This window comes from Leguminivora glycinivorella, chromosome 7, assembly GCF_023078275.1.
Source record: "Leguminivora glycinivorella isolate SPB_JAAS2020 chromosome 7, LegGlyc_1.1, whole genome shotgun sequence".
Taxonomy (NCBI): Eukaryota; Metazoa; Arthropoda; class Insecta; order Lepidoptera; family Tortricidae; genus Leguminivora; species Leguminivora glycinivorella.
The window spans coordinates 22471756-22498867 of NC_062977.1; the positions used below are offsets into that span (position 1 = coordinate 22471756).

General features: G+C 37.8%; 1 protein-coding gene and 1 long non-coding RNA gene across 3 annotated transcripts in view; both read left to right on the plus strand.

Moving 5' to 3' along the window:
- The window catches only part of LOC125227885 (protein outspread), a 489387-nt gene that overhangs the window by 355139 nt on the left and 107136 nt on the right, over nucleotides 1-27112 (plus strand).
- Nucleotides 7837-11735, plus strand: LOC125227888. Of its 2 annotated transcripts, XR_007177234.1 has the most exons (3): nucleotides 7837-7915; nucleotides 8769-8866; nucleotides 10835-11735. It is a non-coding gene; the product is annotated as an uncharacterized LOC125227888 (long non-coding RNA). The 2 variants fall into 2 exon arrangements; XR_007177233.1 differs by lacking the exon at nucleotides 7837-7915 and having other exon boundaries at nucleotides 8645-8866.

Consider the following 27112-nt stretch of genomic DNA (forward strand, 5'->3'; position numbering starts at 1 on the left):
TGAGCCATGAGGTGTGAATTATATGTGCTGGCAAATTTAGATTAACTTCGTGATTTGCTTTTATCAATGCTATGCTAGAAACGAGATACTTTCTATGAAAACATTTCCATACGATGGTACCCTGTTTATTATATATATGTATATTTATATACCACGTCGGTGGCAAAGAAGCATACGGTCCGCCTGATGGAAAGCGGTCACCGCAACCCATGAACGCTTGCAACCCAAGAAGTGTCACATGCGCGTTACCAACCCATCAGAAGCTTGTACACGGGAGTGTACCTACTAGTGTATGAGAAACGTTATGAAAGTGTGTGAAGCGAAAGTGGTTTGTCAGGATCGTAGTAAATGGAAATCCGTGATCTCTGCCTATCCCTCTGGGAAACAGGCGTGATTGTATGTATGTATGTATGTAAATAGTTCTACGGCTATGACGGATCTTATTTTCACGTATTCGGACTCCTATTGTATTTCAGTGCCTTGGTCTGTGTTCTTGAAAAGGAAATATCTCTAAAAACGTCTATAATACAATAACCTCTATGTAGGTTTAAGAAAAAGTGTATCTCTTGCTAATAGTCCATGGTCCATCGCCACCGGTTATCAGGTCGGAACGAACACCCGTGAGAATTCAATTGCGCGGGCGCCGTTATTCTATAAACTAATGAAAAATACTATAAAAAATATATCAATATTTTATAGCTAAGTATATTAACTAAATCCATACTAATATTATAAATGGGAACGTGTGTGTCTGTTTCTTTGCCCGTCTTTCACGGCAAAACGGAGCAAAGAATTGACGTGATTTTTCAAGTGGAGATAGTTGAAGGGATGGAGAGTGACTAGGCTACTTTTTGTCTCTTTCTAACGCGAGCGAAGCCGCGGGTATTGTCAATTGTCGCCCGGCAGTGTTATGTCGCCATTCATTGCTTGTTCAAAAAAGTAATATTGACGCTGAGTGATAATGTTGTACATACTGTACATAGTCATGAAGCCAGAAACAGACGCAAAATTCTGACTAGTGACTGGTGGTCAAAAATCATTTCACATAAAAAATGCCAAACTACGATTCAAAATTCGATCAGGTAATTTCTTACAATATAACTTGTGTATACTTATTTAGTTCGTGCTTAAATAATAAACTAGTGATATTTATGTGAAATAACTTACTTTCCAGATACAGCAGATATAGTGATGTCTCAAATAACTAACTTTAAATTACAATTACAACCTACCGCACTACGTAAAACTGCTAAATGTTCATTTTACGTTAAGACAGCCATAATCAACTGTGAAATATATTAAATACCGGTAAAGGAAACATTAAAACAAAATGATAAGAACTGTTTTAACCGTTTAAGAAATGAATCGGTGTAAATCACTTTCAACCTGAACGTGGCAGAGGTCATGTGCTAAATGAGTGTACTTTCTCTAGACCTTTTAATTTCAAAAATTCGAAAATTTGATCATTCGAAAGCGGTATGTTTCGATTGAAGTCCGATAAAACTTCACATTCGACCCAAAAAATAATGTCTTAAAGGTATATTCAGGAAAGTTACGTTAAATTTTGAATTGATTCATGTAGGTGGGAAGTAACGAAACGTTTTTTGAATAGAATGGCCCAATTTTATTATCGCTTGCGTTAGAAAGAGACATAAAGTAGCCATGTGACTCTCCATCCCTTCAACTATCTCCACTTAGAAAATCACGTCAATTCGTCGGTCCGCTTTGCCGTGAAAGACGAACAAACAAACAGACACACACTTTCCCATTTATAGATAATATATTATGTAGATCGCAAATGAGTGTTTAATAGTAATCTAAGACGCATTCAGTAGTTTTTACACGCACGCTCCGGTCCATTAAAATGACGGTCATTTCCTCATCTCCTACTCTAGATATTATAATGTTAGGTTCACATATACCCTGTGTTTATGACAATAGTTATTTGTTATACAAGAGTGCAAAGTTGTATTTTAACGCCGAGTGTAGAATTGAAAAACGAGCTTCGCTTGCTCGTTTTAGGATTCTATAGTTGAACCACGAGCGAAGCGAGTAGTTCGAGAATAGAATCCTGAGCTTGCGAGTTTTTCAATACACGAGAAGTAAAATACATTTGCACTCCTTTTCCCCTCACTATAGCGAGGAAAGTACAACGCAAAAAACGCGTTTATCACTGCTTCCAGTAGTTCCACAGGTGGTGAAACATCTTCATCACTAGATTAACCCACTTTTATCAATTTTAAAGCAGAAAATTTGCCTCTATTCAAAGTCAAATTACTTTATCCACTAGTGGATAAAATGCGTTCTTACCCGCTAGTATTAAAGGACAAAACACGTGTTTCCGAGCAAGTGAGGGGAAAATAATATTTTGAGACAAACTCAGAAACAAAATTTGAAAGTTACAGTACATATGGTTCTACGTTACTGCATTTTATATTATTGCGCAAAATAGTGCGTTTTTTTACTATTTCCACACTTCAGAAAACAGTGTGGTGACGAGTTAAGAATTTCACCACCCCCTTTCTTCCCGCGGGTGTCGTAGAAGTTGACTGTGGGATATGGGTTACATTGTGGCGTAGGCGAGAGGCTGGCAACATGTCACTGCAATGACACAATTTGTTTTTTTTTTAACCCCTTATTTGCTAAGAGTGGCACTGAAATATAAGTATACTTATGCTTAATAAAGGCAATAAACTTATGTATTCACCTACATGAGCATTTCTTTTTTTTTGACACTTTTATGAAGTGTGATATTTTTGAAGAAAAAAGTGCTATTTCTACTCAGAATTACTAGCTTTTTCAATCCTAGTAATTACAAAAAATGTCCCATACGATTTTTTCTTATGAGTACAATTCGGCTGCCCTACGCAGAAATCAAGTATCTCAAAATTTTCCAAAAAATGGTTTTTTACATCTTTCGATTCAGTTTTTCAAAATACATCTTTTAGTATTCTTGTGAAATTTTTATAATGTATATTTTTCAAAATACAGAACTTTAAAAAATTCAAGTATCTTTTTAGGGTTCCGTAGTCAACTAGGAACCCTTATAGTTTCGCCATGTCTGTCTGTCCGTCCGTCCGTCCGTCCGTCCGTCCGTCCGTCCGCGGATAATCTCAGTAACCGTAAGCACTAGAAAGCTGAAATTTGGTACAAATATGTATATCAATCACGCCAACAAAGTGCAAAAATAAAAAATGGAAAAAAATGTTTTATTAGGGTACCCCCCCTACATGTAAAGTGGGGGCTGATATTTTTTTTCATTCCAACCCCAACGTGTGATATATTGTTGGATAGGTATTTAAAAATTAATAAGGGTTTACTAAAATCGTTCTTTGATAATATTAATATTTTCGGAAATAATCGATCCTAAAGGAAAAAAAAGTGCGTCCCCCCCCCTCTAACTTTTGAACCATATGTTTAAAAAATATGAAAAAAATCACAAAAGTAGAACTTTATAAAGACTTTCTAGGAAAATTATTTTGAACTTGATAGGTTCAGTACTTTTTGAGAAAAATACGGAAAACTACGGAACCCTACACTGAGCGTGGCCCGACACGCTCTTGGCCGGTTTTTTAACGGGGTATTCTACGCTAAAGTCAAGTATCTACCCTATTTCTATCTTGAAATCGAGTATCTTGCGAAAGATACTTGCAATTCATATTAGATGGCTAAGTTACTTGACTTCAGAGTTGAAATATTGATATTAGGGTGTGCAAACCGGTTAACCGGTTAACCGAAAAACCGGTTAACCGAGACTTTTTGGCCTCTGTTAAAAACCGGTTTTTATAGTCACTAACCGGTTAATAACCGAAACTGTATTTATTTCTCAAAATTTGGAAAATTAGGCATTAAAAGGTTCAAAAATACGTAATTATTTAATGTTTTGTTATAATAAAGATTTATTCATTACTTTTCATTGACAACATTATTATCTGTAATGATTTTATTTTAAAAATTAGTCCGAGTCTACTCAATTATACATTTTATACAATACAATAGAGTCCGGTTAGTATATTACGACTCCGCATATAGACCTAACGTCCAACCTCTACGGCCCAGCCACGACATTGGTCTAAGCGCGGCAGCGGCGAGCGGCAGCCATACGTGCGAATGAAAAGTCCCATCGCTGTGTCTCGCTTCAATGTAACCTGTCGCGCTTACAATGTCGTGGCTGAGCCGTTACAACGACATAAGCACAGGTATTTATTTGGTTTTCGTATGTGATAGTATGAAAGTACATCCGTTTATTACGACTCCGATTTTAACGATCAGCCGCTTTTTACGACACATTTTACACAGAATCCGTCCGTCAAGTCCGGTTGCAACGACAAGCGACAAAGTTTTTAGTTTTACTAGTAAATTGAGGAACCAAAGCTACTTCCACCCGAGCACGGTCCCCTGTCTTGCCTACAACAAGTAGCAAGATTACATTGTGGCCATGTAACTTTTTGGAGCATTGCTTTTAAAATTTTAACAATTTTTTCGCCTCGGGTCTAATCTTATAAGCTAAATAGAACCCAATTTGTATTCTTCGATTGCGTATAAACTAGCTTTACTTACAAATGATGAGCAGCACGCATACTAAAAAGGACTTTTCTAACTAAACAAGTCACAATAAAATAAGGTATTAATACTATGATAATAATACCCTGTAAATAAAACCTATTGATTGAAATGTTTTAGTAATAGAGATGTAGATATTACTTTTAATTAAAAGAAATGAAATACGTTTTGTACGACATCCGATTAGTACGACGTAATATCAGCGGTCCCTTGAGCGTCGTTGTAACCGGAGTCTACCGTATATTTCAAACTATATTTTTTAAAAGAAAGGTAAAATGGAGATCTTAGTTTTCTTACATCAATTGCTTGTATTACTAGGGGCTCTGGGAGCTGTAGACCTTGCGACATGCCTAGAAAACGCAAAACTGACGAATCACATTCAAACCACACAATCCTTTTTTAGCAATTTCCGCATTTACCAAATTTCCAAAAACTGGACAAAAATGATCTTCATCGTGCAAGTAATACCTGCTACGATATCATCAACATCAGAATTCTTAAAGGTAATGGTAATTATTGCGTAGTACGGCCATTTACTAAAAATCCTCAAAACCGGTTAATAACCGGTTAACCGGTTTTGAAGAAAAAGTCTCGGTTATTAACCGGTTTTTTTAAGTTAACCGGTTTTTGCATACCCTAATTGATATTGATTGCGAAGTTACTTGACTTCAGCGTAGAAATATTGATATTTATTGATAAGTTACTTGACTTCAGCGTAGAACTATTGATATTCATTGCGAAGTTACTTGACTTCGGCGTCTATCATTTTGTTATGATGTCAAAAGCTTGTAATTACTAATAGTATTAATTTGTAAGTATTAATTTGGGTTTCGGGTATACTGTAAGGACATCACTAGTCGCTGGTCCCCATCCCTAGGCATCGCTGTCAACTGGGCGTCAGACGGACTGGAAGCTTCAGATTGGAAGATAGCTTGTCACTAACTTGTATTTTGAGATTCCGTTCAATAAACTGTATAATTAATAGTGGTATCCTGGTGTTTTTACTCTAACAGTTTCAGAAGCGCGATATTAAGTACCCATATACGCCCGTACTATGAAATTTGTCCGAAATTGACAATGTCATCATTCTCGCGCCGCGCTCGTAACCATTCATTGTCATCCAACAGTATTTAATTAACACCAGTCGATCTGATTCGACGAGTAAAGACACTAGCACCATATACTACAGTTAAAAGTGTAAAAGGCAAAGGCAGTGATCAAATACCTGTCCGTAATTGTGCCAACAAAGAGATAGAACATGCCTAGTGTGCTGGCGTGTCTTGTGTTGTCTTTCAGATTCATTGCAGTTTACGAGATATTCACACTTTGGAGTAATAATTTATCATAATGAGTGTGAAATCGGAAGTAAAAGTGATCCAAACACAGTGCTCTGGGGCTGAAATTATCAACATCCACTATAGTAGCCTGTGTTGTGTTTCTTTCTTTCAGATCAACTTAGTTATGTACATGTTGAAGATACTAATACTTTTATATACTCACAAAATGTATCACAATAAGTACCACAGTAAGTCATGGACGGTGAGATGCTAACCACATCCAAGTTGTCATTCACATAATGCTCCGGGCAAAGAGTATTACCAGTATATATAGAGGGGCTGCAGTAATGAATAATCATTAGCTCACTTGTGTGTTGTGTTTTTGTGCTTCCAGATATGTTTCAGAATACATAATACATATTGAACCTACTTGTGATATATTGACAATTGTCACAGTGTCACAGTGAAACAGAGTATAAGATACAAGTACTTAGATCTAAATTACACCTAAATGATTCCTTATAACAGGTGACTTTATGGGTTTAATGATCTACAAAGAGAGATGATCATTATCTTGCCCTATTTGTCATATTAAATATAAGTTTGTCCGGAATGACATGGAATAAGGTATTTATCCTACTCAATAATATTGTACCATTGCATCTGGCTTATGTAAGTATACTGACAGTAAATACATTTTAAATTCACTACAGGTTGGTATAAAGGGATGAGTAAATAAGCATAAGAAAACTTTGACAACTGTCTTGTCTTGTTTGTGTTTTGTTATAAGTTCACTAACACTTCTCCGGGGACTGTATTTTGAAATCTGTCTTAGTGACATTCTTATGCATATAAACTCTGTATGATCTTGCATTTTTCTAAATGAGGAAACATGTTGCTATATTACATGGCACAAATTCATCAAAAATGTTGATAAAATAATAATAATATTTTGATGAGGTTAATTATGCATCTTGTTAAAACCATAATGTGTGTTAAAATTAAGGGCATAGCACTGAAGTATAGTGTATTGTTGATGCTGTTTTGTTTATAATAATGCTGGTTTAGCATTGCAAACATTTTTGACAAGAAATGTAATCAATGTAATCATGTTCTAAATTGAACCAAAGACAAATATATTACCTAGACAGACATTTGGAACATTTATTATCATGACATAGTCCAGTGTCCATTTAATGCATTATCAGTGATATAATTTGTTCCTTAATTACATTCCTTTCCAGATTAATTTATTGATTACAGTAGTTGCCTGCCGGTAACCTGGTGAATATTGACCATAAGTTGAAAATACTTGCATTGGTAAGGCATGATTCCAGAAGTTCCTGAGGTTAAATCTTGCTAAAAGCTGGAAACACCAAACTGGATATCTATTGAACTATTTATGACACTGGTAAAATTTGTCATAGCTAATGGTAAGAGATTTTGATATTTATAGACCTGATGGACTTTAACGGTCTACATGCTATACTTGTCTGTTACAACAAATCAGTTTGATTTGGAATTGGGCTTGAAACATGCCAATCAGTTAAGTTTTTAACAGATGTGCAATAATCTGAGGTAAATAACTTAATTGGAGCTTCTAATAATTTTAACCCTTCACTGCGAAGGAATGTTTCTGAACCGAAGCATGACAAACAGGTAACGTTTGAAGTTGACAAGTATTGTCTACTTTTAATATGTTCTGTTCCTTGAAATATAAAAAAAAAAATAACTGTACACTTCTATTGCTTCTTGATTTCACAAGAATATATATATTTTACATGTTTTGTGACTTTTGCAAGAATCAAAAATAATGATATTTTGTTATAAAAACTCAATCACCTGTACTAAGTATTCTTGCATATGCATAGTATTAACACAACTAACAAAATTATGTAGTTGTGCAGGTGGCAGCTATATGGATAATGTTGTGCTTTAAATTGCACATATACCTACAGCTGGAGCACCTCTCTAGTGTGTCTGAAGCATTGTCTGGCAAGCTTGATGGTTTAATTATTAAGCTTATGCACCATGCCTGATGATGATATATAAATACCTTTGTCAAGAACCATTTGGTAAGTGAACAATGATAGATAAAATATTACATTATTTGAATGTAGTGAAACCTCGATAAGTCAAGCCAAGTGCCATATGATTATTCTTGCTTGACTGGAATGTGTTTCAATAATGGTATATATAGTAAGCGTGTTACCTTAGGGGCACGGGAAAAATAAGACAAGTTGCACGCCGGATTAAGAACCGAGTTGTGTTTTGTCTTATTAGTCTCAGATTAAGAACTGAGTTGTCATTACATATATGCACGCCGGATTAAGAACCGAGTTGTGTTTTGTCTTATTGGTCTCAGATTAAGAACTGAGTTGTCATTACATATATGCACACCGGATTGAGAACCGAGTTGTGTTTTGTCTTATTAGTCTCAGATTAAGAACTGAGTTGTCATTACATATATGCACGCCGGATTGAGAACCGAGTTGTATTTTGTCTTATTAGTCTCAGATTAAGAACTGAGTTGTCATTACATATATGCACGCCGGATTAAGAACCGAGTTGTGTTTTGTCTTATTGGTCTCAGATTAAGAACTGAGTTGTCATTACATATATGCACACCGGATTGAGAACCGAGTTGTGTTTTGTCTTATTAGTCTCAGATTAAGAACTGAGTTGTCATTACATATATGATTGAGAACCGAGTTGTGTTTTGTCGTCTCAGATTAAGAACTGAGTTGTCATTACATATATGCACGCCGGATTAAGAACCGAGTTGTGTTTTGTCTTATTAAGAACCGAGTTGTGCTTGTCTTATTACTTTCAGATTAAGAACTGAGTTTCCATTGCATATATACACGCCGGATTAAGAACCGAGTTGTGTTGCCTTTACATGATGTTAATAATATATTCTGTTCACAGGGTTTCCTGATAAGCACATTGTACCTGAATCTTGTGGTATCCATGGTAGTGTAATTAATGTGATATCCACAAATGAAGTGATTTCCGTCACTTAAAGTGTGAGTCATAATTATAATGATTACTTTAATGTCTGCTATACATTTAGCACTTTGATTATTGTTTCTTAAGTAGTTCTGTTTATGCAATGCAGGCCTAAGGAGGCGGACCATGTGCATAAGACCTATTATTGTGATGCAGGTCTTTGGAGACGGACCATCATGTGTTCTGTAGACTATCCTTAATAGGTTAGTTCTGTTTCTGGTATTTGTGATGCAGGTCTTTGGAGACGGACCATCATGTGTTCTGTAGACTATCCTTAATAGGCTAGTTCTGTTTCTGGTATTTGTGATGCAGGTCTTTGGAGACGGACCATCATGTGTTATATAGACTATCCTTAAGAGGATTAGTCTGTTTCTGTTATTTGTGATGTAGGTCTTTAGAGACGCCATCATGTGTTATATAGACTATCCTTAAGAGGATTGGTCTGTTTCTGTTATTTGTGATGTAGGTCTTTACAGACGCCATCATGTGTTATATAGACTATCCTTAAGAGGATTGGTCTGTTTTTGTTATTTGTGATGTAGGTCTTTACAGACGCCATCATGTGTTATATAGACTATCCTTAAGAGGATTGGTCTGTTTTTGTTATTTGTGATGTAGGTCTTTACAGACGCCATCATGTGTTATATAGACTATCCTTAAGAGGATTGGTCTGTTTTTGTTATTTGTGATGTAGGTCTTTACAGACGCCATCATGTGTTATATAGACTATCCTTAAGAGGATTGGTCTGTTTTTGTTATTTGTGATGTAGGTCTTTACAGACGCCATCATGTGTTATATAGACTATCCTTAAGAGGATTGGTCTGTTTTTGTTATTTGTGATGTAGGTCTTTACAGACGCCATCATGTGTTATATAGACTATCCTTAAGAGGATTGGTCTGTTTTTGTTATTTGTGATGTAGGTCTTTACAGACGCCATCATGTGTTATATAGACTATCCTTAAGAGGATTGGTCTGTTTTTGTTATTTGTGATGTAGGTCTTTACAGACGCCATCATGTGTTATATAGACTATCCTTAAGAGGATTGGTCTGTTTCTGTTATTTGTGATGTAGGTCTTTACAGACGCCATCATGTGTTATATAGACTATCCTTAAGAGGATTGGTCTGTTTTTTATTTGTGATGTAGGTCTTTACAGACGCCATCATGTGTTATATAGACTATCCTTAAGAGGATTGGTCTGTTTCTGTTATTTGTGATGTAGGTCTTTAGAGACGCCATCATGTGTTATATAGACTATCCTTAAGAGGATTGGTCTGTTTCTGTTATTTGTGATGTAGGTCTTTACAGACGCCATCATGTGTTATATAGACTATCCTTAAGAGGATTGGTCTGTTTCTGTTATTTGTGATGAAGGTCTTCAGAGACGCCATCATGTGTTACATAGACTTTCCTTAAGAGGATTGTTCTGTTTCTGTTATTTGTGATGAAGGTCTTCAGAGACGCCATCATGTGTTATATAGACTTTCCTTAAGAGGATTGTTCTGTTTCTGTTATTTGTGATGTAGGTCTTCATAGACGCCATCATGTGTTACATAGACTTTCCTTAAGAGGATTGTTCTGTTTCTGTTATTGTGATGTAGGTCTTCACAGACGCCATCATATGTTATATAGACTACCCTTACGAGGCTAGTTCTGTTCTGTTATCTGTGATGTAGGTCTTACAGACGCCATCATGTGTTATATAGACTATCCTTAAGAGGATTGGTCTGCTTCTGTTATTTGTGATGTAGGTCTTACAGACGCCATCATGTGCTATATAGTCTATCCTTAAGAGGATTGTTCTGCTTCTGTTATTTGTGATGAAGGTCTTCAGAGATGCCATCATGTGTTATATAGTCCTTAAGAGGTATATCCTTAAGAGGTTAGCTTGAGACCTTGTTTGTCAAAAGCATGTTTTATGACCTTAAAGAGTAATGATCTCAAGGTTACCTTGAAAGGGTCACTTACATGCATACTTTCCAGAGGTCGCTGGTGAAATTACGGTTTCCAATAGAGCGGAGAGAGCAACTGTTCGGAATGCCTAGCTGAACGAATGCATGCTACAGGCTGCGCGACAACCTTGTCATGAAGGGCCAACTTCTGCGGTCGTTGCGCTGACAGCCACGAAAGAAGCCGTATCACCGTGGCTTTCGTATGAAGATTTGATATGGTAATGTGTGTTGTCTTATAGCAAAATTGGTGGCTAGTACACATTGATTATTACCATTTATTAATTTTATCATGTTGATAGAAAAAAAAAAAATAATCAGCGGTTGTTAAAGGTCCTGCCAAGGAACAGCCATGTATTCTGCTTAATATATATTCAAAAAAAAAAAAAAAATACATGACAATATTTTGTAATGTCTTGATTGTCATTGTTTATTACTAAATTATTTAACGGCTATGTAAGCCGGATCTGTAATTGAGAGCACCTACTATGCCAATTGTAAATTAATTTCTCGTAACCTTATCATGTTACTTGAACGACAGTTGTGTTGTACTGATTCTATCACCTACTGGCTTAGTTCCAAGAAAAATTATCACGTTCTCGTTACATTAAGGAACTTAGTATTTCCCATGTATGTTACAGAGCTTCTTAACAAGAGCTTGTGCTGTGTTGGAAGGTGGCTATGATCACGCATAGGGTGTGTCATGTTAACCTCTCACGAGTTGTACGCCTTCTTGCGCATGTGGGGAGCTTCACAGCCTACAGTGACGAAGCCAACTGTGAGTTTGTTCCATGTATTTGCTATTTAAACGACGCCAATCATCATTATTATATTGAGCGGTTGGTTAGTTTGGAATGCACCGCTCACGTAAGTCTTAACTTAAGGCATAAATGGCATAATACTTGCCTGAAAATAAATGAAATGTATTGATGGGTGAAGTTATTTACAAGCAAATATTAGATGGTGTTTTGTACACCAGTAATTACCTGCCCGCCGCTAGATGTCATCTATTTTACATAATTAATTTGACTAATATATAGTATCGATCATGGCGGTAAAACATGTACTTTTCGTACCATCGCACCTTAATAGTTTTAAAGCCTTACTGGCTGTGGATTTGTTAAATAATGACCTGACTTACTTGTACTAGGCTAGTCTGGTCATGCAATCTTGAGTTTAGTTATGTCATTACTATGATTCGACTATAAAATGAGGCCAATTACATATCTTGGTGTAAGTTAGTCTTAAACTACACCGGCCGTTTCCAACGGTTCTCGAGTTAATCACTTCAAAGGACCAGGGCCTGAGTGTATAGCTGGAGTATACAAAGTTCTTGTTCACTTTGCAGAAAAGAAAAGAACAAATGAACAGATGAAGTCTACCGCCACCCGTTGGAGGCGCGGCCTGCTTCGGCTGCGTTGACTGCGGCAGTCATCAGTAGCAGCATGGATAGCAGAGACCTTCGGGACGAAAGGTCAAGGTCAGAATGGGCGAATGTAAGGACATCACTAGTCGCTGGTCCCCATCCCTAGGCATCGCTGTCAACTGGGCGTCAGACGGACTGGAAGCTTCATTGGGAGCGTTTGTCACTAAGATTGTATTTTGAGATTCCGTTCAATAAACTGTATAATTAATAGTGGTATCCTGGTGTTTTTACTCTAACAGTATAAAAATGGTTATAGTTATTTATCCTTAAAAGATAGACATATGCTATTACTGACTTTTTTGTATGTCTATGAAAGATACACAATTTCGCGATACATTGTTTTGATACAGCTCAAACAGTTTGGGCAGCGTTTTCGATTAAAGCTCTCAGCCAGCAGAATTTTGTCCGACTTGATTAGCAAAAATTGAGATATTTCAATCAATTCAAACAAGATCTCAACAAATTATATACCAAAACCTTTCCGCAGAATCATTTTATTTATTGGTGAAAACCGCATGAAAATCCGTTCTGTAGTTTTTGTTTTAGATACAGTTAAAAATAAGAAGCCTACCAAAGCTAAATGAAAACAGTTCAAGATACTTGCTTTCTTGTAGAAAAGCTTTAAAATTTTCTTATCGCATTCTACGCAGAAAGCTGTTTTTGTATTTTAAAATGATTGTGCTAATCATTTTGAAGAAAAAATTATAGTACACTATTAATGATATCTAGTATAATAAAGTTCGTCTGTTTAAAAGGCTATCAATTAATTAATAAGCATATAATCAGGAAAAATAAAACAAAATCGTTTTTTCGCTCTACTGTAAAATTTGGCAAAAAGCAGATACTTGATTTCTGCATAGGGCAGCCGAATTGACCTAAAATTCCCTAAAACAATCAAAATTTTTTTATTGGCAAAAAAAAAGAAATGCTCACATAACTATTAGTTTCTACAGAGATGTATTTTTCTCTTACACCACATTCGCTTAGCCCTTTACACGGGAGCCACGATTACTCGGTAACGGGCACATTTTAAAGTTCACCGAAAGAGTTTAACCTTTCGCATATGTGGTGGTTACTTAGCAATAATCGTGGGTTTACTAAGGATGTGATTTACTATAAGAGTAACGCCGTGTCTTGCGTGGGCGACGGTCGCCGTCGCGTCTCATACTTCCATATCGATAAGGTTTGATTTCACATGCGTCGCATTGCCGTCGCGCGACCATCGCGCGACCGTCGCCCACGCCAAGCCAAGTATCTAAATCTGCTTATCTAGAATTTTTTAAGCACTTTATTTACATTTTTACACATTTTCAATGAAAATCAAATGCTCCTATCAGAAGAATTTATAATTACTTACGATAGCTTGCATTTGAAAATTTGACATGTAAGCACTTTATCTATTTCATATAACAAATTCTGTGATATGTTAAAAAATATGTAGGTAAATACAGTATTTGGTTTTTATAGAAAATCTATCTAGAAATTGTCCTCAATATTTTACATATATACATTCATGTCTGTACTTCAAAAGGGGGTAGAAAGAGCACATGAGACTTGTGCAGCTTCAGGGCCACTCTTAGAAGACTGAAAGAAATCGAAACAGTAATATCTCAGTGACAGGTGTTTATAGTCTAAGGCCGTTTCACATTATCCGATCCGTTATCGGATTTCAATGTGAAAAATTCAAGATGGCGCCTGTAATGTATGGGATATCGGTCCGACATCCGATATCGGATCGGATAATGTGAAAACGCACTAACGCCAACATCACAATTGAACCCAAATCCTAGAGTCGATTTCTAGGACACCTATACGGGAGAAAGGGGATGGTGAAATTTATAGCCCGTCACCACACGAATAAATCTATATTTTATTTATTAAATGCAGAAAAGACCAAAAATTCCAAAAAGAATTTCAGAATCCTTATATTACACAAACTAGAGGTTAAGAAACTTTTATAAAACACGAACTACAGTTAAAAAACCATTTTAAGAAACTCCTCAGGTATAAGGCAGTGGTATCACATAAACATAGTCTAAGGTAAGACTGCAGTCCTTTACTTCACCCGCAAATCAGATTGAGATTTCCATCACGGCCGGAGGAAGCAGAAAGTCAAACATTGTCATTACCGCGGCTTGGTATGCCGTAATGCCATGTTTTTTCCGCGAAGATTAACCCAGAACGGGGCATTTACATACAAAACAGGCTGCGTACATGTCGCGAGTTGCCGCTAGCTCTAATGATTGCTGGGGAGTGGGTTAAGTCATAAGCGGTGGCGTCATTTCTAATATACAATAATGTCTATTGTCTGTTGTTTTTCCTTATAATATATGTATAATAATAATTTTGATCATTTAAAAAAACAATATTTGTATCCATTGTGTGTTTTTGGCGTAAGTGCCGCCATTTAACCTAGTGTAAGTCAGGTCCCCGCAGAAAACCAGCGCTGCGGATGTCCGCGGCATTATGCTGAGTGGGGGTCCTATTTTAGCGTCTAATGTATTTTGTTTGCATGACTTCTGTTTTATTTGTACTTTGTTGTGGCGTTAAATAAATGTTTTCTATTCTATTCTATAATACAACGTTTAATATTATTATTGCGAAAACGTCGAAGTACTGACGCCCAATTGTCCAATTTCTCGCCTTGATTGTAAACCTTCTGCTTCCCTGCTTCTGCTTGTTCTGTCCTGCTTGCAGTTAAATAACACATTGTGGTTTTGTCTTCTTGAAAGTTATTTACTTTTTTGCTAGAAATGAAGGGCATACACAATCACGATAGAAATAATCTACTGTAGGTATGTGACAGTGCAGGTACACCATGCATAGTTTTAATAGAATTTCAAATATGTATTTAACTCGTACTTATGTACTTTAAGTGCCACATGCACCAACAAACATGGAATATGACAGATGGCTTTTTGTTTTTTTATTTTGTTATTTTATTTATGACAGATGGCAGCCCACTAACCCTGAGTTAAGTGGTTGGCGCAAATGGAGCTAATTAGATTAACAGACAAACAAGCGAAAATCGGGTTAGAATTGCAAAGAACTGCTGAAGGATGAAAGCATAAGGTCTTTTTTCAACCCAAATATCATAAACGTGATGTGATAACATTTCTCTGTCAGAACTGTCAGTTGTCGTTCATTTCCCATTTCCGCTCCCGCTCATGACTTGTACAACATGCGCAGGCGCCCCAGGACCGCCTTATGCCGTTTCCTCGACGCTTTTCAGATCAGACGCCGACGCAAATCACTATTTATTACAGCCACTGTTACTGCCGGGCGGCCATTGAGACCAGGCCCTAGCCAAGAGGACAACCGTTGACGCTACGTGGCCAAAAGATACGCAACTAGCATTGTCGCACCAATACGAAAGGCGATGGAGAGTTAGAGAGGAGTAACTGGACCAATTTCCAATTTGTTGTCATTTACCTTAATTTTAGTCATAAACTTTTTATAAGATATCGCTGGTACAGTCAAGTGTAAAAATATAGGTGTATACATCTTACTCAAAAATCTTAGTCCGGGCGGTGTAATAAGAGCGTAGTACCATATTTATGAGACGATTTTTTTTGATACATATTTTTGCACTTGACTGTACAAGGAATCCCTAAAAGATCTGTCCAAATTTAGTGTGCCCAACTGACATGATGTGGCTTCGAATAGGACAGAGTGGCGGTCTCTTATGTCGAAGGCCAGAATCCCTTTTGGGTCGCTGAGCCAGTGAAGTATAGTCATAAGCTCTTTCGATTCGAATAGGACACCGAAATTTTCAAAATTTTTCATAGCTTCAATCTTTTTTACTATCTACTTAGTTTCGACCTAACAAGTTACTTATACAGTCAACCAATTGGAACCCTAGGCCACTCTACAACCATGTCAAAATGACAAGCAGTAAGAGATTTCTTACAATCTGATTTATAACGTCACTATAACATCGTTCTACAGTGGCCTAGGGTTCCAATTGGTTGACTGTATATATGAGAAACCGAACCCAGCTCAGTGGAAAATAAAAATTGAGATTGAAGAAGTTCATGGTTCTGAATAAAAAAGTATCTAAAAAAAAAGGAAAATCGACATAAAACTCTACGTTACGGAGAGTCAACAATTTTGCCCTTGGCTAGAGGACCAAATGACTATGTTAGATGCCTGCTCTACGTTAGGTTACCGACTCTATGACTACGTATTGCAGATTTGCATATTTATGAGGGCCTAATCGTGTGTTTTATTTGCTTGCAGCCATGATTAAATTTGTACGTTGATTAAAATTAGACACAACTGTATTTATAAATAGTAGTGTGGCAAATACACAAATGATATAAAAATAATATTATAACACACCTTACCTTAGTCGATTTCATAAAAACTATAACCTACGCCAAATCTTGGGATTAGTTGTCAAAGCGGACCCCAGGCTCCCATGAGCAGTGGCAAATGCCGGAATAACGCAAGGAGGATAATGATGAATATAACATACCTTACGTCATCACAGGTCAATTTAGATTAAATTGTTCGAAAGGGCCTCTGCGCTGTTGGCTTCTATCTGCCCCACGTACCCCTCCTAGAGGTCCGGGACCCCATAGTCCCGAGATATGGAAATAACATACCTTAACTCTTTAGAGGTCAAATAAGTATGCCTCTTATTAGATTGCAAAAAAAACAGACTGTTCATAAACTTTTTCGTAAAAATTCCATTTTTGGCACAAGCTTTCATCGCTGACTGTTTTCTTGCTCCGAGACGTTTATAGAAACCCCTTACTCGATAGGGATACGACACGACATTTCAATTTTCATTACAGTTCCTATGGCCACCTTTCTAGTCCATCATCAGATCAACTTCATGATACCATAATATTGCATTGTCGTGTGATTTACATACGCGTGCAAAATTTTAGCTAGATATCTGCTTCAAAATTGAGTCGCAAGATTTCACCCGAAAATACAAACATACTTACATTTCAAGTTAAATAAAAGCTTGTAATGATTGCTTTTGCAATTTAAATCCATGTTCAAAATGTTGAATCAAGCATCAATTTTCATTAAACATTTTTAATCCAAGCACAGAAAAACTTAAACCATTTAAAAACCAAATAAACGAAACTAGATTCCCATCTCAGGCAATTAAAAGTTATTACGGCTATAAATTTCATCTGATAAAGTAATTTCGTTTTAAAAACAGCCTGGACCTGGTTTTCGGGTGAACTAAGTTATATATTATCCAAAGATTTCAATAGTAAAGATAGGCCCCGTTCATATAATTCCACTGAGCATGGTTTGGTGTACCTTGGTGGATGCTAAAACGCGGTCGATGAGTTAGCATCACGCGAGCGATTGATTGTTAGTGCATTTTCACATTATCTGATCCGATATCGGATGTACGATTAGGAACGATATTCTATATATTATACGCGATCTTTGATTTTGGCGATTGACATCATTTCTACATCCTATATCGGATTGGATAATGTGAAAGCGCTGTTATGCATATCTGTGACAGAGTATCCGTACGTAGCCAAATGCATAAACGCTCGCGATAAAAATCATTATCGTAGCTATCTCTGTCGCTCTTCCGTATTGGCACGACAGAGCCAGACTGCGTTTCTATCGGCGTCTAGCGAACGATTGTCATTCGGCTACGCCGGTTGGTCGGACTGATGCACTGTGCTTATTGCCTATAAGCCCTATCTTTACAAAGTAATATATAAGTCAATGTTGATCCTGATTTTATGAGCTGAAACATGAAATCATGGACAAGGTTCTGGCGCAGACATTTTAATGACTTTATTGACATGTTATATAGCATTTTTTAAATTTACGTTTTGCTTTTTGTACGTGTCCTTGGGCACAATAAACCCCATTTCTATTTCTTGTTGTTCAGTATATTTACCTTCATGTAACAGTAAAGAAATAAATATATTTGTAATATGAAAAGACGGAATAAACTGAAAATCATCAAATAATATGCTAGACCTTGTCTGTTTCACCACAGTGACATTGACAAAGAGGAACTTGACTGTGCTTAAAATAAAATATTTTATACGATGCACGAAATAAAGCATCAGATAGTTATTAGAAAAACATGGACAGAAGTTATTTTTAAATCGAATTTCTATTTAATAAGTGTAGTAGAAATATATAAAGTAACTGAATTGACAGTGACGTCACTCAATTCGATTTCATATTAATTCCGTATTAGCAAGTCGTTGAAATTCGTTTTGACATTTTTTAAAAAGAAGCTGATTTGACTAGGAGGCAAGTAGCCTATTGTCGCTAGCAATTCTGTGCTTATTTCTGAGTTGATAAGTAACATTGTTACTCAGCGTCACATTTCTTTGTTGAACAGGCAATAAACGGCGAAGTGTATGTCGGGCGACAAATTGTCTCTGTATGAAACAGGTCACTGTTCATATCATTTAACTAGCCTCCGCCGCACATAAAGCGTTTTGATAGCGTAGCGTTAGCGCTCGCAATCCGCCCTCGTTAGTTCCCGCCGGCGTCCGCTGGGCGCAACGCCAGCGTGCGTCCGGCGCACCGCTATCATTGCGCTCCGCTTATGCTCTCAAAACGCGCATGTGTGGCCGAGCTTTAAACCAAGTAAAAGATGAATATTGCAAAAACAGATGTTACAAAGTTACAAACATTGCGAACTAATAAACAATGTTTAAGAAATGTTAGATGATGGCTTTACTGGAATGATATTAAGGTAAGTACTTTATTATTGGTATATCCTCTCATTTACATATGACAAAGACGCGATTCGATTCTGATCTTTAAATAGAAGTGGATATAAAATGAAGAATGAAATTTATTCTATCTACACTTCGCTGTTATAAATGTTATATAACATGTGTGTGCACCAAAACTATCTTTGTATTCTTCTTTCGCTATCGAAACGTTGTCTCTACAACTCTTCCATATTATCGCGATAGTAACAATTGTGTTTAGTTACTTTGGTTACGATTGTCTATGCGCCCTGCGGGCGTAGCACACTAGCACAGTATAATAAAGAGTACTATCGTACAGTATGGTCACTCCCGCTCCCCGCTGAAAGTGCCGCCCACCCCCTCTCGGTTAACTCACAGTTACCGCCTGCCAAAAACACGAACAGTCGACCTGTCATATTTCACTCATACAAGCATAGTACGCGTTCACCTACACGAGCTAAGACTGTGTGCTAGGAATGCGCCTCTTTCAATATATTTGATCGCCAGTGTCCGAGGTGTGTCACTAGTTTCCCTAAACTCTATCACATCGGTGCGTCTCTAACTCTCTATCGCATTTACAAATAATGCGTAAAGAACGGCCGCACGTTTCATCGTTTATCACGTGACCATGCTTGCCTGCCTGATTGACGTCAGTAATCCCATCTTAGCCTCACCCATCGTTACACATGCTTTTAGGGACCACCCAAGACAGATACTGTTATCGCTGGATGTTAAATGTGTTTACTAGATTTTAATAAAACGAGTATAACGTGACGAAATGAAATTAACATTGTCGGACATGATTCTGTATAAAATAAGTCCAAGGAAGTCCAGCAAGTGTAGCACACTAGTGCCATAAACTTTGTCCCTATCTATCGCACATACATAAATTATAGTGCGAAAAGGACGGCCGGACGTTTTACAGATAGAACTCGAGATCTGAATAAATGTCAATGATGGTCGGCTGCCATCTTCCCCCTTCCCCTTTTTTTCTTTCTCAGCCTGTCCCCCCTCCTTAAACTAAAACAAGTCAATTCGTAATCTGGAGACAATGAGGAACACATCCATAGGTACCTGTTTTAGGTATTTAGAAGAAATATCTACGAAAATCGTGAGGGAGACGAGTTTTGGTCAGATTGGCTCTAGACTAATTATGTATGGTATATCGCGATTAGCGACATGTTCCAAGTCATATGGAGCAGGAAGTTCTCGCGGCGGCTAAACTTCGTGCTTGATAATGAATCTCCATAGGACTTAAAACATTTTGCTAATCGCGATATATGTCTCACGAAAGTTTAACGTCAATAATTGTACTGATATTTGTCTCTTTCTGTGTAATCGGCTTCTTATGAAGTCAGTGACATTAGTAACTTCACCTTTCCTAGCTGTATCACGTTTACAAGCTACCAAATCGGGACCATGTTGAACTGACAAGCTACTGCTAAAAGGCCACATCTCAAAAAAACTGTTTTTCGAGAAATCGCGTCAACGTTCTGACATATTTGTGCGTCAGAAAATAGCTCTAATTGGGTTAATCATGTTTGGGATTGGTTTGTTCCTCCAAATACTGCTACAATCTAGTGTTACATGATGACATGTGTGTCAATATGTGTCACATTTTCCTATATAATATGAGGACATAGCATAAAAAGTTTCTCAAAACTTATAAGGGGGTATTTGGATTTGTGGCTGTTTTGCAGGGAAGAAGTCAATTTTTGTAAAGGTGTGGCCATATGCTTTTTTTATATTTTCCGAATTAAGGTCGTAATTTGAATGATCCTAAACAGAAGCTGCTAAAATCTCAAAAATCAAAAATTTTGAGATGTGGCCGTTTAGCAGGCAGGGGCCCGTGACAAGCTACTGCTAATCAAATCGTAAGCGAAGTATAATTGGACAAGCCTAGAACTGTAACACTGACGTGGGACACGGGGATTAAGGTAGGGCTGGCAATTTTATACTCAGCGCATTACAGTCACCGGCATAAATATGTGATGGTTTCTTATACCTTGTCATACAGTGGGTGGGGGTGGGTGGTGCAACACTTTGCAAAATGTGGCTGGCCTATTGTACTTACTTACTTACTTCGTTGGTGCAAGAAATCATGAAAAAAAATTGGCTGTCCCATACAGTCCGACTGACGCGATCATTTCTATCAAATCCCAAGATTTGGCGTAGGCACTAGTTTTTACGAAAGCGACCGCCATCTGACCTTTCAACCCGAAGGGTAAAGTAAACCTTATTGGAATTAGTCCGGTTTCCTGACGATGTTTTCCTACATCGAAAAGCGACTGTCAAATATCAAATGACATTTCTCAAATAAATTCCTAAGGACTCATTGGTATGTACGAGCCGGGGTTCGAACGCCCCTAAATTGTAACTAGTGGCTTCGAGAAATGGGCCCCAGAAGACTTGATCACCCTAAGCGACAAGGCCATCAAATGGCTTAATTTATCAGACAAGAAGTCGCTTTTAGCATTTTAATAAAAGACAAAGAGGCAGCCCTACATTAAGGGTCAGGGCTATCAGCTGATCGTCTAATCGGCTTAGATAAGTGTGCCGGCCCTAAGGTCCCGTTCTCATGACAAACGACCACCTTCCGACAAGGCGGTTTTTGGGTTACCTCCGATAGAGTTGTCCGGTTTGACAATCTTAACGACACATTCAGGGTGTAATACGGCTCCCATGAGCCGTGGCAAATGCTGGGATAACGCAAGGAGGATGAGGATGATGACAAGGTGTAACATTTATAGCAGACAATATTTAAAAAGGTGATTATAATGATTATTGACCCAGAACAGTAAAAAAGTGTGCTTCCAATTTATACAAAACTTCGGCCACAAAGCGCTCGCCCGATAAACGCGTGTAGAACCGTGCTTCCGTGTGATGACGGTCTCAGAATTTCACCACCCCTTTTCTTCCCGTGGGTGTCGTGGAAGTCGACTGTGAGATATGGGTTAAATTGTGGCGTAGGCGAGGGGCTGGCAACCTGTCACTGCAATGTCACAGTTTCGTTTTCTTTCAACCCCTTACTTGCCAAGAGTGGCACAGAAACTTGAGTAGTTTCATGTGCTCTGCCTACCCCTTTATGGGATACAGGCTTGATTGTATGTATGTAGAACCGTGCTTTTCAATATCTACTGTGTTGATGGTAAGCATACTATTCCGGAACTCGATAGATTCGTCATCCCACTTCCAGTTGTGTGTAGTCCAGTCAACTCGTCCTGGCTCAATTACGGCCAGCTGTAAATCAGGGCCGGCGACGCCTCCAACCGGAGGTGGCTGGTAGCCCAAGCTATAGGAGACAGCGAGAATATTTTCTGACGATCATTGTGCATTAGTAATTAAACTTAAATTATTTTCGAACTTCTGGACCATATAGTTGTAGTATTACCCTCTTTAGCCTCCGCCACACATTAAGCGTTTTGATAGCGTAGCGTTAGCGGAGCGCTATGATAGCGGTGCGCCGGACAAGCGTTCTGCTCGCAATCCGCGCTCGTTAGTTCCCGCCAGCGTCCGCTGGGCGCAACGCTAGCGTTCGTCCGGCGCACCGCTATCATTGCGCTCCGCTAACGCTCCGCCTACGCTCTCAAAACGCGCAAATTTCGATTTTTGATTTATAACAAAAATATTAATTACGACCAAGAAAATGTACTACGTTACAATGTGTGGCCGAGCTTTTATTCATAAACGTTCAATAAAGTATCAAGCCGATAAAGTTCGTTTGTCCCTTTCTACGACACTAATACGTCGGATCATACTTATGAATAAGAGGGTTAGATTAGAGTTGGGGAGTTTTACGGTCGCGGCACCTGTGTAAGTGTCAGGCATGTCACTGTCATTCGTATGTGAGAGAAAGAAAAAACATATCATCTTCTCGCTCTCACGTATGGACTAATAGGGTGGCGCCATCTGTCATAACCTTTGAGTGTGCCTCCTCATTACAATAGAAACGCTTGTAGCGTATCACTTAGTTGTTCATGCTCTAAATGACAACCCATCGATAGCCGGGTCGGGCCGACACTAGCCAAGCATCGATACTATGTAGAACCTAATGAACCTGGGCAACATTGTAGCTCTCACAAAAAAGGTAGGCATATAAATACATCACGGGAGATAAGTAATTCCTTTCTGCACCTGCTGACCAATAAGGAACTTGACTGTAGTTAAAATAAAATATTTTATACCTTGCACGAAATAAAGCATCAAATAATTATAAGAAAAACATGGACAGAAGTTATTTTTAAATCCAATTTCTATTTAATATGTCAGGTAGAGTTGACTGTGACGTCACTCAATTCTATTTCATATAAATTCCATATTAGCAAGTGGTTCAAATTCGTTTTGACAGTTCTTAAAAAGAAGCTGATTTGACTAGGAGGCAAGTAGCCTATTGCCTTTTTGTGATTTGTTTGTAGTCTGTGTCTTATGTAGAATCTCGGAACTCTCAGTAGTAGCAGTGCACAGAATAGCAGGTTCGAATCCTGTCAGAGGTGTGAATTCTTCCATTTTTCTCTCTAGTTTAAAATTGTGTAGTATTTAATATTTAAACTCGTAGACGTTTCTGCATGATAAAAAAAAATAGCGTCTAGGCCTCCGTGGCGCAGTTGGAAGCGTAATGACCCCGGCAAGGCCAGAGGTCGCAGGTTCGAGTTCTGCCGGAGGTGAGAATTTTTCCATATTTCCTTTAAATTAAAAATATGACGTTTCTGCATGATACTAAACAAATTTTATTTATTTATTTATCAAAATATGAAACCGGAAATCTCCCATTACAATAATAAATTCTTTATATATATTTCTTAACGCTACCTTTCACAATGGCGTTCGCATATGTATCGAGAGCGTCTCGCTTGATCACTCATGGAACCGTATTTATGGCCGAATCGTGTCGCAAGCGCACAAGGAAAGCGAAACTGACACTTACAGGCTAGCCCCCTTATTCATAAACGTTCACTAAAGTTATCAAGCCGATAAAGTTTAAACGTTCAAGTTATCAAGCCGATTAAGTTAGTTTGTCCCTTTCCGACGTATTGGATTGGAGCGATAGAAAGGGACAAGCGAACTTGATCGGCTTGATAACTTTGGCGTACGTTTATGAATAAGGGGGTAAGAGATTGCTCTGTTTTGTATGTTATGTTATGAGTTTGCCCGCGGCTTCGCTCGTGTTAGAAAGAGACAAAAAGTAGCCTATGTCACTCTCCATCCTTTCAACTATTTCAACTTAAAAAACCGGCCAAGTGCGAGTCGGGCTCGCGCACAAAGGGTTCCGTAGCAGCAAATATAATAAACCAATAACTTAACCAAAATTACAGTTAAATCAACCTATCTCAAAAACTATAAGAGATACTTTGATCAAACCAAAAATCGTTGAAAGAGTTAATTAGCATGCATCACCTCTATTTTTTTTAGAATTTTATACCCCGTAGTTATAAAAATAGAGGGGGGGGGACATACTTTTTACGACTTTGAGAGCTGATATCTCAAAAACCGTTCACTTTAAGAAAAATGTTTTTTAGAAAACTTTATATCATTTTAAAAGACCTTTCCATTGATACCCCACACGGGTATGTACATCGAAAAAAAATTTTCATCCCTCAGTTACATGTATGGGGGCCCCACCCCCAATTCTTTTTTTTTACTATTTAGTGTCATAATTTTGTAGCGGTTCATACAACACATATTCCCATCAAATTTCATCACTGTAGTACTTATAGTTTCCGAGTAAATCGGCTGTGACAGACGGACAGACGGACAGACGGACAGACGGACAGACGGACATGACGAAACTATAAGGGTTCCGTTTTTGCCATTTTGGCTACGGAACCCTAAAAATCACGTCAATTCGTCGGTCCGTTTTGCCGTGAAAGACAAACAAACAGACACACACACTTTCCCATTTATAATATTAGTATGGATTCATTGATAATTCGCCATGCAATTTTGCGGCTGGTAGTACGTATACGGACATAGGATTACGGTAATAAAAGGACAAGAAAAGGAGACCGTTTGCGACACATTTCTGTTCCTAAATGCTGATTCCGAACCTAAAACAAGAGACCTACCTACCTATATGTCGAATGAAAGCCAATGGATGGAACTAGTGTTTATGGGCCTAGAGCGACGTATTTCCGGTCCACAATGGCGTATTGTCCCACTTCCGGCGCCACGCTCCACGGCACTGTTTGATGCGGAGACAAAGCGGAAGTGCAAGAACAATATTGTTGTGTTTAAATTAGGTACTTAAAAACGACATTAATCATCGTCATCGTCAGTCAAAAGGAGATCAACACACTTTTCAGCGACGCCCTTTGGCCCGCCGCTTCGCTTTTTAGACACTTATTATTGTTCTGCGTGGAAGCACTGTCTTGTCCGGAACTCGGCCTGCGGCCTCGCGTGCTTGGGAGCCTCTCGGAGACGCTCCGGGCCTTCGGCCCTACGCGGAGCTCGGCCTTCGGCCTTCGCTATTTTAGTTACTAACTATGCCCTCCTCAATAGCGATGGTCCACACAACGTTGCACGTTATCCATCGCGGCTGTGTCCCTGACGCAGCCTACGTTAGTTTTTTTACATTAAATAAGTTATAAATAAAGTAAGTTAATTTAATAAATTCTTGAAAGCTGCGTATTATGTGCGGAAACATGACCATGTATATTTACTGCCAATTAAATTTATATTAACCCCCCATAGTTCGCGTAGGTTTAACTTAAGGTTATTACGATTTTAAAGCAAATCGTAAATTCTTGTAACACCTTATAACACTGAGTAAAATTATCTTTCTACACGGAAACAGTAAAACGCCTGTAAATTGAAATTTCTCCTTTTATTTCGAAACTAACTGTAGCTCGCGACTTCGTCTGTTATTTATTTTATCTTATTTGCTTGTTATTCATTTCTTATACAAACTTCCGCCCTTTCTTTTTTATTCCCTTAAATAATAATAAACTACTCAATGCCCTTCCTCGGAACTCTTACCATCTCTATACCTACCAGATTTCAACTAACTTTGTTCAGAGATTCAAGCTAGAAGAGGTAACACAGACACACAGACAGGCACACTTCCGCATTTATAATATTATATTAGTATTATTAGTATCGATTGAGACATTATGATGCAATAAGCCGATTATTTATCGTATACACAAAAGACAACTCCATTTTTAAAACCGGGTGAAAGCAATCGACATTCGAGACAATTGCGAACTTTAAAATATGTATCGATACAAAACCCGAATCGAGTGAACTGCAATCATCGCCCATTTATAATCGAAATCGATTACGGATATCGATTTTAATTGATCGGTTCTCGTTTTCGACATCGAGATGTTTATCGCGCGAGTGATAAACGCGAGTGTGTTTAACCTTTATTTTCATGTTTCTTTATAGTTTTAAATCGATTGTTTTAATTAACTTTTGCTATTTATTGCGATCTGCTTTCGTTCGGTCAGAGGGGATATAATTATACTGTATTAATAAAGTTCATGCTATTTGTGTTTAAGGCTTGCACGGAAGAAAATTTACGATGATTGTTAAAACGGCGCCAGAAGCTACCGTAGCGCGAATGTCATAATTTTTGTTATTACTGATATAATAATACAATATACATAGTTCACAGTAGAGAGACAATCATTAAAAGTAGATCTCACATTCTGTGAAAATGCATTTAGAAATATGGAAATTATGAATGAATTCATATACGTTAGTTGTTGAAATTAAATGTCATAAAAAAAATGAAGTATCGACTGGTGGCGGGCAATTTCAACTATTTGAATTTACCCCCTGTACGTTAATGTAGTTCATTGCAGTCAAGTTGGTATCTATGTAAATTTATGTATATTCTAATTTTTTTGCCACCTTGACAGCAACTCTAGCCAAAATGACAATAATTGATAAAAATGTTAAGTACTCGAAACTTTACATGGGCTCTAGTTGTAAGAATTGCAAATAGCCCCGCGACTTTTCATACCATCCGTCATCGCGATATTTTTTTCTTTTCCTTTTGTCGTCTTGATAGCCCCATGATGAGAAAAAGCGGATAACGGGTCAATATGATCGGACCACTAATATTAGTCGGTGGAAATAAATACATTGAGGAAACATCGATGATAACGGGGTCGGAACCAGTGGCTGTGACGGGTGGCTGGAGCGAGAAGGAAGAGATTAGCGTTTCTGACCTTTCAGCACA